The sequence below is a fragment of the Euphorbia lathyris genome, chromosome 8 (genome assembly GCF_963576675.1).
Source record: "Euphorbia lathyris chromosome 8, ddEupLath1.1, whole genome shotgun sequence".
Lineage (NCBI taxonomy): Eukaryota > Viridiplantae > Streptophyta > Magnoliopsida > Malpighiales > Euphorbiaceae > Euphorbia > Euphorbia lathyris.
The window spans coordinates 33,423,077-33,436,162 of NC_088917.1; the positions used below are offsets into that span (position 1 = coordinate 33,423,077).

The window sequence follows — 13,086 nt, forward strand, 5'->3', positions numbered from 1 at the left end:
TGATATTTTTAGCTAAAGCAACATTTTTTTTATGTCAAACGCTGCGAATAAAAGCAACAATATTTTTCTTACAGTAAATGCAATATTTTGTAATATAAAAGCAACATTGTTTAATTTCAAATCTGTAAGCAACACTTAATCGAAAAGCCAACTGTTTAAATAAAAAGCAACATATCATTTGCTTACATAAAGAGGAAAAACGTAAATACTTTGCCACTTAAAGTACTTTAAAGGTAACGTATTCTAAGATCAATGAATTACAAAAAAAAATTGTCGATCAATAATTCAAGAGTAAGTATCTAAGCATCACAAGAATAAATAAAACAGTCTTCATTCATCAACATGAATTTGGAGAAAGAGACTCGATGGTTCAATTTGTGATTCTCATTGTTGAATACTTGAGCGAGGTATTTATTCCTAGCACTGCAACCATATCACCAGCTAGCATGAGTATTATACGCTCATCTCATCAGGTATACCAAGTCGCTTAAACTTTCCTACGAATCAAATACAGAAGCAATATATATATATATATATATATATAAATATATAGGTAAAAAAAGGCAACAAATGTCAGTCAGATAAATTGGAAAAGAAACTCAAGTGATTACCTATACAAGGATAAAACATTAGCCATAAGTCAGTAATTAAACAATGAGAACCGTTTTTCCTGCAAAATTGGCATAAATTTAAAATAAGTATCATACTGCTAAAGATAATTACCAAACCAATAAGAACCATGAGACAATAAGAAGCACTGTCAGTGTCTTGAGTCTAGCTTCAGTTCAGGTTGTATTCCAAATTGGCACCTCTGATGCTATGAGGGCTCTAACTGCTGCTGAAATGGTATGTAAAGATGTTGCTGCAATAGACATCAATATGGGTTGCCCCAAGTCATTTTCTATAAGTGGAGGCATGAGTGATGCAATATTTACTAAACAAGACCTCATTAATGATATTTTGACAACATTAAGAAAGAACTTGGACTGTCCAGTAACATGTAAGATTCAATTACTAAAATCGCCCCAAGATATTGTGGAACTGGCAAGGTGAATTGAAAAAACTGGTGTTTTTGCTCTTGCTATTCATGGAAGGAAAGTTGCAGATAGGCCAAGGAATCCAGCTATATATGATTGTGAGTTTGAAATTTCTACACAGAATCAGTGCTGGAATTCTTGACAACCAAATGAAGAAAACCATGTGATTGCATTGTAGCTATATATTGAGGAGTTCAAGGACCTGTCTACTGATTTCTATGATGAGTTTATGGGATTTTGGCAATCTCTCTCAGGTAGCAAGAGAAAAATTAACACAAGAAATTTATTGCACACAACTGAATCAAATAATGCACAAAAGCATTCCAGTTTAGCATAAAATAAGAGGTGCAATTTTAAGTAGTTCTTTAATTGGAAAGAACTACCTAAGGTGTGCAAAATGAAATACCCTGTAACAAGGGCCAGATTTTCCAAAAATTAACAAGTCAAATATAAAAAAGAAAAATGTAGTCATATGCTTACATAAAAAATAAAACAAAATTAGACCAATTACATTAGCCAAATAAGCCCAAACTAAAGTATAGAGGCCAATTTGATAAATTTAACCAAGTACATAAAGCCACAAATTAGGCTTACCCTGTGTTTAGGCCAAAGCTTCAATTGCCCCCTAAACTTCCAAAAATTCTAAATATACTTGTCCAAGTGCATTCAATAACCCTCATTCATGTCCAATATTCAATAACCCCAAAGCGAATAAATAATTGGACTGTGAATAACAAATAAGCATGTAGCTTTGTTACCTCATTTTTATTCTACAAGCTAAGTGTATAAGGCTGAGAACGCGGTTCTGAGATCTCTAATGTTTTTTGAAAGTCTTGTTGCATCCTTCATCAGAAAAGCTGTGAACTTGGCACTTGAAAACAATTTTTTAACCAGCTTCAACTCCAAGCTTTTGCACCAAAAAATCATCAAGTCCGCCCCCTGTTAGAGGTTGTCGAATTACCCAAATTATCAGTATGCAATGATCTAATGCATCCAAGTATATGTTTAACATCTCGATACAGCCTGGCATATGGAATAAGAAAAGCAGATCACTCAGCTTGCAATAATAATATATGCAATACAGATATCGAAATGTAAATGAAATAACAGAACCTGTCCTTTTCTTGTGGAGTGTTTATCTCTAACCGTGAAAATGATTCTGAAATTTGTGAATGAAAAATTACGACCACTTCCCTGCACAAAAGCAAACCATAAATATCATATTTATGGAATCAATTAGTGAAACAAATAATAACCATAAATTGAAACACAAAAAAGCACATGCAACTTCTATCTTCGTGTCAAAAGAGCAGAGCAAATGAAGGATGTCCAAAAATAAACCAACCCCTTGAACTGCTAAGAAAAACATCATTGGATGTAAAACAAAAAAAGGCAAACAAACTTACATGAAATTCCTTTTCTCAAAGCGCAAAAAAGAAATCCATCTGTGTTACATTGAACACTCTTCTTCGTTAGAAGAGTAAAACTAAGTTAAAAACAAAAGGTGGGGTTTTTATTAGCTTCCTCTTGTTCTTCTTATCTTCTGTATAACTCATAAGTTCTGCATGCACAAAGATTAGCTTTTCAACTGGAAAGATTCAGTCCACTCCGGCCGCACACATTTTCTATGTGGATCCTTCTGATCCACTTAAAGAAAGGACAGTCAAACACATAGTAGTGTTTTTCACCATGCCTCTTCTCCCATTTTATTTCTCAAATATACTTTACTGTATGTGAAATTTTTTGTGACCATGAAAACCAATCTGATCCAACACTATGTACTTTAGTTAGGTCATCTAATGTACAACATGAACAAATTTACAGCCCATACAATCTGTATGCATAGGGGCAGTTCTGCTATTAGTCTAATATTTAAGTAAATGAAAAATCTACAAGTATCTAAGGAACACAATTCAAAACCAATGCCTAGAAAAGTAGCAATAGAAATTCCAAAAATGCCTGCTAGAATTGCAGAGACAACTAGGGAATGCCATCATTTTGCTATGGCCATGCCACATGCTGTTGTAGGGCCTCCGCTATTAGCATTTGAGGCAAGAAGTAACAACCTTAAATCAAGCCCTACTAGTTTTCCCAATCCAAGGACCACAACAAGATGCACATATACTTGAATTAGAGCAAACAAGAATGTACTAGGAGCCATTTTTATCACATTCCATATGCTTCCACTAGCACCCAGAACAGCAAAAAAAAATACCTGTTGTCAAACCACCCACGTAAATCATTTGAATTTTGAAGGTTCGTTATAGTCGGCGATGCACACCAAAGTTGGTACTTAGTTTGCATCTTAAATGAAACCAAAATAAGCTGTGTTTGCTTTTTTGCTATGTAACGATAGAAACTCCCAATTTAGTTCACTAAGTTTGTGGTTGTTGCTTTCTCTGGAATACAAGTCAAATTAGTTATCTTGAAGTTTAATAGAAATAATCCATTTTATTATGATTCATGTCAATATGACAATACTCATTTCACAGAATGGTCACAAGGCAAAATCTCAATGTTGTGACCTTGAAGATAGGATGTCCCAACTACGATCCAACACATTCGCGTACCGTTATAACTGTTAAGTTTGATCCTAAAGCACAGTATAATCAAAATAATGCGAGAGGAAAGATTAGGGGAACTATAAATTCAGAGCCAAATAATTAGTTTTAAAGGGGGAAAAGGAAATTTCCTTGAATGCACCCACAGAATATAATTAGTGACCATATAAATTGAGAAAAAAATAGCAAAAACCAGAAAAAGTAAAACCAAATTCAACAAAAGAAAGAGCAGAAAACACAGTATACATGAGGATTAAGGAAAAACATAACTTACCTGACAACCGTAGCTAATAAGGCGTAGCTATAGCCCATTTCTGTACTAGTGTAAGTGGAATAAGATTGCTGACATCGTATCAGCGTTATCTATACCAGTTATTGCAAATGGAGACTTCTTTGATTATTAGATCTTGAACGAAACAAAGCTGCAATAGGTGCTTCATCCCTGATGGTTGCAAGGGGAGCTCTTTGGAATGCTTCTATTTTCTCACCTGAAGTCAAAGTGCATTGGACATATATCAAAAGAGATCACGTTAGAAAGAGTGTCCTATAGGATAATGATATGAAAAGCACGAAGCAGACATTGAGGGAAATGATTATGCATTATTCGGGCCTTGAACTTGAAGAGGCCAAAGGTGTGATAAAATCAGAGAGTTTGGTGGATATAGCGAAACTGTATGGAGAGGAAAGGTACAATGAGTTAGTGAATGAAAATCGACTATCCCTTAACAGAGGCAGCGAGGAATATAAATGCTCCCAATAATTGTTTGGAAGAAGGCAACTTGCTATATCTGAAATTATCATTTGATACATCAGAATTCAGATCTAAAAAATTAGTCAGACAAGTTTCTATATCTGAAATTATCATTTGACCTTTTGAACTTATAAAATGGCCCCTTGAATTTGCTTAAAGTTATATACATTTTAATTTGTCCAAAAGCAATCTTGTTCTGTCACATGGACTTAGGAAATTAATTATATAACTTTAAGCAAGTTGAGAGGGATAACGAGGAGACACTTTGTAAGTTCAGGGTCAATCAATTTTTTTGGGCAAGTTCAGGACTTCTACCATATATCCTCTCATAATAAAAAGTCTAACTTGTTTTTCAAAAAAATAAAATAAGTCTAACTTGTTTAATATATCCTAATTAATTGGTTAGGTGATATTAATGAAATAATAAAAAAAGAATGCGTATAATAAATAATGTAAACAGGGTACAGAATATTCATTCATTCAAATAATTGCCATGAGACTCTCCAACAAACCATGAAGACAAAAAAAAAAAAAAACAAAGAAGCAATTTTAATTTTGGTTTTTCTTTTTGGCTTAATAGAGTATATATCATATTAGCACATCCTTATGCAGCACCAAAATCAATTCATTTGCTAACATTTGAATGAGAATGAACCAAAAAGCATACATAATTGTTATTGTTTTATACAGAACTGAAACTAACAAATTAACAATGTGGAGACCATGAGAAGGAACCAAAAAACATTTGCAATATAAATTAAATCAAGTACTAATTTGCAGGAAAATTTACTAACTATACTAATATCAAAAGTAGAAGTAATTATTAATAATATTAGAGATCCAAACAACTGCTTGCTAAAAACAGCAAATTAAGCAACTGCTTATTAGAGCTCCAGACAAGGAAAATAGTATATTAGGATTGATGAAAATAGAACATAGTAAAAGAATTAGTTTCAGTTGATTTTTTTAATGAGTTTGCTGAGAGCATTTCCAAGGGTTGCAACATAAGCAACTTTCTAAAGCACCACACGACTACTGAATTTTATAATTTATCCACTAAAACAAATGAAAAACTCACAACTCAAATCACATATTCATTATTAACATAGGTATGAATTGACCTTCCAACCTAGAAAATACATATCGACAAGCCCTTTCCAAAAGGCAAAATAGCATATTAGTGATTTACCTTATTATTTCCGGAGAGAACAAACCCCTGAAGTATTCCTTAGTTAATTGTCACAGCTGAAACAGTTCTGCCCTGCAAATTGCATCATTCAATTTTGGAAAGCACATGGGTCTTGGTATCAATGAAATAAATCATCGAGACCAAGCTCATACTTCAAAATTGGGCGTAAAACCAATAATTTTAAATCAAACCCTAGTAAAAGGGGCAAAAATAAACAAACCTCATGATCAAATAGAACAAATCCAATATGCAGAAGCTACTACTCGAACTTGTTGGACACATGTCCTAGCCATTGCAGAAAATTTTCTCTTATTCCGTTCAACTGTTAAAAAATTCGATAAATTTAAGGATAAAGGAAGAAAAGGGAGCGGTTGTAAAAATTACAAATAAGAATCGACAATGCAGCACCATTATCACCATATCAATCAAGTGAAACAGGTATGAAGATAAAGTTTATTACCTCATCTTTAGAAGGCCAGTGAAACACTTTTCTCCCTTCCTGTTGTCGGATGAATTCCTCAGCCCAAATCCTTACCGATTGAATTAGTTGGGACACGATACGATGAAGCCTTCCAACTCTATCGAAGAGCTCGACAGCTACAACATTGGAAGCAAAATGAAAACTTTCGACTAAGAGAAAAGGGAGTGAAGGGAAGGAGACAGACTCGATTTGGCAGGGAAGGGAGAGCGAGAGTCCAAAGAAGGGAGAAAAAGGGAATGACCGATGCGAGATAGGGCTAGGTGGAGAGAGGAGCAGTACTCGATTTTTTACAAAATGACCCATAAGTTTTTTTTTTTTTTTTTGATCTACATAAGTTATTTTTTTAAAAATCCATTATTACTTAGATTTTATTTTGGTGGGAAAATTGGAGCCAAAAAATTTGGGAAACAGTAATGGGAGGGAGACTTAAAAGTTTCCACAAATATTTATGGCAAAGCTGGCCTTTAATAAAAAAAATATCATATAAATTTATTTAAATTTTTGTAAAACGTTAAGTTTAAATTCGTATTATATTGTAAACGTTAAGTCTATATTGGTGCTATTTTGAACGTTGGGTCTAAATTGGTACTTCCCCAAACACCTTATGTCTATTTTGGTATCTTATCCCTAAAGATAAACTTTGTAATTAGATTGATTTTTAAACATATTCTTATATTTAACCCATGACCTCTCTAGTAATAGCTAAGTTCCCAACCACTAGGCTAAGAGTTTCACCACTTACATATCTAACTTGACATTCGATATTTAACTTGAAATTCATTATTTATTTTTTCATAACTTAATTTTCAATTTTATGGAAACCATATAGTTTTTATTTACTCTAATTATAACTATAAAATTAGGTATAGTTTTCTATTTTTATTAAAAGCAACACTTAATAAATGTAACTTTAGCTAATTGTCAAGTTGAAATGGCAACATAGAACTGTACATGTTGCCATAGCTCAATAAAACAACTAAATTTTTTACCGAAAGCAACATTTTTGTAAGAACGGTTGCATTTGATATAGATAAATAGTATCAATCAAATCAATTTAGCTAAGGCAATACTTAAAGTCAACACTTTCTAAAAAGTGGTTGCAATAGCCAATCTATGGTGTAGTGTGTCCCTCAATAGGCCACCAGCAGCTATGCCTTGATCCTCATCCATGTGGGATCCATCCGTGTTTAACTTCCAACATAACCCATTCGTTTTGGACCACCCCAACCACCTTTCAACCTTTGTCTTCTGAGCATTAGGCAGATGAAAGAGGTTCCAACACTTGTTATTCTCAACATCCTTTCGGCGAATGGTATCCCGCGATCTTTGGGGAGGCAAAAAATCGGATTGGAAGAGGGATTTGTTTCTCCAATCCCAAAGAGTAGCTGCGGCAAGAACAAAGAACTGTTTCCAGTTAGCCATCCCAAAAGAATTGTCCGGCTTAAAAATACAAGTCATAAACCAATTATCTTGGTCCGTCGAGAAGAATTCAGACCAAAAACGAGGGGGAAGGATCTCCTTCCAGGTGGCGGAGCTCAAGTTACAGTCGCGGAGGGCATGACAGATGGATTCCGAAGAACGTTGACATCTCGAGCAAGTATCGTGATCAATGAGGTGGCAAATTTACTTAAGAGTTTTGGCAAATTTCGAACCGAAATAATAAAAAAGAATTCATAAATAACAGTTGGAATACGTTGAAGGGCTAGTAATCCATTATCTGCAATGGGAATGAAAATTAGTAGATCCATAAAACCCCATTTTGTCCGATCAAATGGGCCTGACTCAAATTGGGCATGTTTGCATATCCTGAGACGGACGACCCATCAGTTACCTAGTTTCCAAACAAATGTCATTAAAAAAAAACAACTTTTAATATATTTATATTTTATCGTCTTATATATTCTTTCCGTTTCATATTACATGTCTTTTAAGAGAGTTATACAGAAATTAAAAATATTAAAAAAAAACTTTGGTATCCCTTATTTATCGATTCCACTATTTATTTATTATATGATAAGTCAATTATTTTAATTAATTTTTATAAACTCATGTTTGATAGCATATAGAATGTGACTTAATATGTACTGATCATATCCGGTTTTGATCATATAATATGACATGTAATATGAAACAAAAAAATCTCTAGAAATACATGTAATATGAAACGGAAAGATATTATTTATTAAACACATCAGAATCTCATATTTTTATTTTTAGATTGGTAAAATTAAGCTTTTTTTTTTAAATTACTAAATTCTATAAAACTACAAATCGTTATAGGCTCGACAGTTTGAAATGGTGTTTATTTCAGCTTTTCGGATGAGCATTTAGCGTTTCACTCCAAACCACAGGAAATATATCGTTTGGTTAGGTTTTTATAACCGCAACGTTTAGCATTTTCTCTGAAAACTGCAGCATTCTGGAGCGTTTCACGAAAAGCTCTTATTTTGAGCTTTTCATAAACAGCTGTTTGTAGTTATATGTTATTGACAATTTTATCCTTAACATTGACAAGTTGAGTCAATTTGAGAAATAATTTATCAAACTGTCATTTTGGTCATGAATATTGTCATCTACACTTCACATGTGCAGGATTTTATCATTGTTAGTAACAGATCACAAACATATGATTAGACATGATTTTTTTTTTAAGAGAGTAAAAAAATTATATTGTCTTTTGTACGAGTTGGACAAAAAATATTTCACATATTTCGATAAATTTATAAATATTAATTTTCAATTTTATTATTAAATCACAAAAATATGAAATCTCTTTCTTAGAACTACTGATATGTGCAATTAGTGTAGAATAAAAAATAAAATATCTATGTTTTGTAATAATATCTGAAATGGACCTAACTTGTCAATGTTAGAGGTAAAATTATTTTTAGCTGCCAGCATTATGTGTAAAATTGCATCATTTTAGACATTATAGGATAAAATTATTCCTAGTTGTAAATGTTATGTGCATTTTTTCACATTTTTCCTTTTATAATTTCATCGCTGATTAATTTAAAACATGTCCATTTTAGACATTTTAAATCCGAACAACAACAGTCCAATATAATTTTACCAAACACTAGTAATTAAACAGCTAAAAACAAACAGCTAACAACAACAATTTACTGCAACTGCAAATAGCTAACAGCAACCGCAACAACTATTAGCTAACAGCTGAACCAAACAGACCCTTAAATTGTAAGTATTCGATATAATTAAATTTTTTTTTTTACTATTTGAGACTTGTAAATATTCAATCCATTCATGATTAAACGGTAACTAACTCGTAAAAAACACTGCTTTTTTAACCATTAAAAATTTGATATTTCGATTAATTGAATAATTATTAATCTAGTTTTACGTTTAAAAAATTATGTTGAAAGTGAATTTTTTGGTCACACGTTTACAGAGCTAATAATTATTCATCATCCCCATTATGTGTATCAAAATGTTAAGGTATTAAATTAAACATAAAAGACTTTAATGTATTAAATTAAAACATCAAAACTTTAATCAATAGAAGGAAGAAGAAATAAGGGTTAAGTTCAATAAAAAAAAAAAAAAAAGTTAAGGTGCAAAAATACCGTTAATGTTTTGGGTCAGGAGCAATTTTATTTCTAATGTTTAAAATGGTGCAATTTTGCCTCTAAGGTTTGTAGCCAAAAGCAATTTTATCCCTAACGTTGGTAATTTGGGTCAATTTCAGACACTATTATAAAACACAGATATTTTTGTTCATTATTTTGCACCAATTGCATATCAATTCATTCTAAGGGGCTTAAAGCACTTTTTGGCCCCTGACCTATCCAAAATTTGTTCATTTGGCCCCTGACCTATTATTTGGTCATATTTGGCTCTTGACCTATCAAATTAGATAAAATTCAACCCATATTGAATGGAAAATTAACTTTATTGGAAAATTAACATCAGTCACCAATACAAAAACGACACATGACACATAAATAAAATTAAATTTCAATTAGAGATAGCAACAGTAACTATTTTACACAGTAAAAAAATCCTAAAAACTTTTTCTAGTGTTCCGATAGAGTGAAAATTAATTTTATTTATGTGTCATGTGTCATTTTTGTATTGGTTACTGTCGTTAATTTTCCAACAGTGTTAATTTTTCTTTCAATATGGGTTGGATTTTATCTAATTTGATAGGTTAGGGGCCAAATATGACCAAATAATAGGTCAGGGGCCAAATGCATAAATTTTGGATATGTCAGGGGCCAAAAAGTGCTTTAAACCAAAAAGAATTTCATGTTTTTTGTAATTTAATAATAGAATTGGAGATTAATATTTATAAATTTGATGAATTTTTTTATCTAATTCGTACAAAAGACATATATTTTTTATTTTTTTTATTTTTTTTTTCACATCCCAACATATGTTTATGATTTGTTACTGATAAAATGACGCATATGTGAAGTGTAGATGATAAAATTCATGACCGAGAAGACAGTTTGATGAATTATTTCTGAAATTGACCCAATTTATCAACGTTAGGGGTAAAATTGCTCTTGGCTACAAACATTAGGGGTAAAATTGCACCATTTTAGACGTTAGGGGTAAAATTACTCCTGACCCAAAACGTTAGGGGTATTTTTGCACTTTAACCCAAGAAATAAACCTATAAGAAACTTTTTTCCTCGCCTGTGCTGAAGCTCTTAGCCTAGTGGTTGAGAGCTTACCTATGCCTTGGAAGGTCATGGGTTCGAATCACATCCGGGTCTGGTGGGGATTTTTCTTTCTTCTTTAATGTAAACGCATTGTGCGCAAATTTTTTTAAAAAAAAAAACTTTTTTCCTCGTCCAGATTTTAGGGTTTTTTCCGGCTTTTAATCGGAAAATAAACTCATTTTTTGTTTTTTTATTAAATAAAAATTTGATAGATCTATTACGATAGATTTTATAGTTTCTTCTTTATTTATAGTTTTTTTTTATGTTTTCTCCTTTTATAGTAATTATTGTATGTCTTTCTATACGAGTATTATCATATTTTCATTCGTGGAAAACAGAAGAGTTTTGTCTATCATAACATAAAATGGCTCATTAAAAGAACATAAAGTCATTTCTAAAGAAAAATGCTATAAAATCGATTTTAAGTAGAGTATGTTTCTCGTTGTTGTGACAAAAACAATTTCAAGCAATATCTACTATTACGCTATGACAATCTATGATATTAAAAATGCAGATTCAAGCTTTTCTGATGTATTTTTAGAATTTAAGTTTTTAATTACTTATATCCAAATGTATTATTTTTCTATTAATTTTTGTTGTATGGCTTGGCTTAACTTTTTTTTTTTTTTTTTTTTTTTTTTTTTTTTGGAAAGACAGTAGATTGATCAGTGGGAAGTGTTTACATCGAGATGAACTAAGTGCCAAACAGGGGCGGGAACATCCTCTATAAAGATTAAAGAGTTGGTTAAAGGTGTCGCCCATTCTGCTAACGCATGGGCTACCAGATTACCTTCCCTTGGTACAAACGAGAAAGACACCTCGTGGAATACCGAGCACCATGCTAGAACATCCTGATAAAGAAACAGTATATGCGATTGTGGTGGAGATCCCGAGTTTAATGCATCCACTACTATCTTTGCATCAGATTCAATGATGATTTTGTTGAAGGTGCAGTCCCGAGCCAGATAAATGCCTTCAAGGATGGCCTGCAGTTCTGCTCCCTCAACCGAATCACAACTCTGTATCGGGATACCAACTGATGCCATAATTTGCCCCTGCGAATCTCAGGCCACCAGACCCACCCTGCACGCTTGGCCTTGGCCCCCATATTTGGCGTCACTATTAATTTTAATCACGCCTGGTGGGGGAAACAGCCAAACTCTCGTAGGGCTGCGGTCTGATAACAACGAGACAGAAGGGGACTGCTGTTTAGGCGTTAAATTCTGGTAAGCCGATAACAGGTCTCGTGTTTTCTGCTGTAGTTCCGAGTCGTTTAGCCATTTAGCGTCGTGGATGAAAATGTTTCGCCGGTACCACATATTCCAGCACAAAGCTGCCCATAGACGTTGGTCATCCTCCTTTAAGTTTTCGATGCATCTGATCATCCACGTTTGAATGTCTTGAGGTGGTATCTTGTCCACACGAAACCGGCTGTTTTCCAGAAAATTCGTGACCAACAATGGATAACACATTTATGGTTTCGATTATAACGCTGCTAATATTATGAATGCTAAGCTTTATTTTATAATTTTCCATTATACTAACATTAAAATTCAATTGAAAGAAAATTTATTAAAAAAATTAATGAAATGATGATAGGTATGAATTTTACAATATCATTCCCTCTTTTTTTTTTTTTTTTATCTATGTCTTCTTGAATTATGGTTAGATAAGTGTAAAAGAAAATACCCGTCTAGACTGTTTAAGAGTTCAAAATCGAGAATTCATTTTAATTTTTTTTCGATTAGTGTCTTTAGACAAATTTTTGCTTCCTATAGATTTTTTAGCCGCCTAAGAAGTACCTAAGCGGTAATTGGAACAAAAAACATTTAATAGTATTATCTTTTTAGTTTTTTGCTTTATTATAATTTGCTTTTGAAAATTGTCGTATTGCTATCGTTGAATTATGTATATTTTTGTTTTTGTGTTATCTACTACTTGTTTACATGATATAATTTAACACTTTAAAAATATTATTTCATATTTTTTTGTTAATTAAATTAGTTATCAATGACATTGTTATTGAAATGTTGTTATTTACACATTTTGGACGATATATGGTATAAATATACATTTTTCTATATTAAATCATTTATATTTCATTTATATAATAATTTGTTTATCAACAAATTAGAAAATACAAACGAACAAATCCAACTAATCCCAGATTAATTTGTGGGACCCTAACAGCACAATTAGCGTCTAGCGTTTTTTACAACCTTGTTATTTTCAAGTGATCATTTTGTTAATTTTAACGGGTTTTCTTTAATTGGATCTCAATGTTAGTATAATATTAAACATGATAGAATACAAGTTTGGCCATTAAAATTGAAAATCCTTCCTATTATTCAATTCCAAAAGATAGATCATACATTACACTGT

At 32.2% G+C, this 13,086-nt stretch overlaps 1 pseudogene; it reads left to right on the forward strand.

Moving 5' to 3' along the window:
* Positions 1 to 365: 365 nt before the first annotated feature.
* LOC136203911 (uncharacterized) lies at positions 366 to 4,358 on the forward strand (annotated as a pseudogene).
* Positions 4,359 to 13,086: the final 8,728 nt, after the last annotated feature.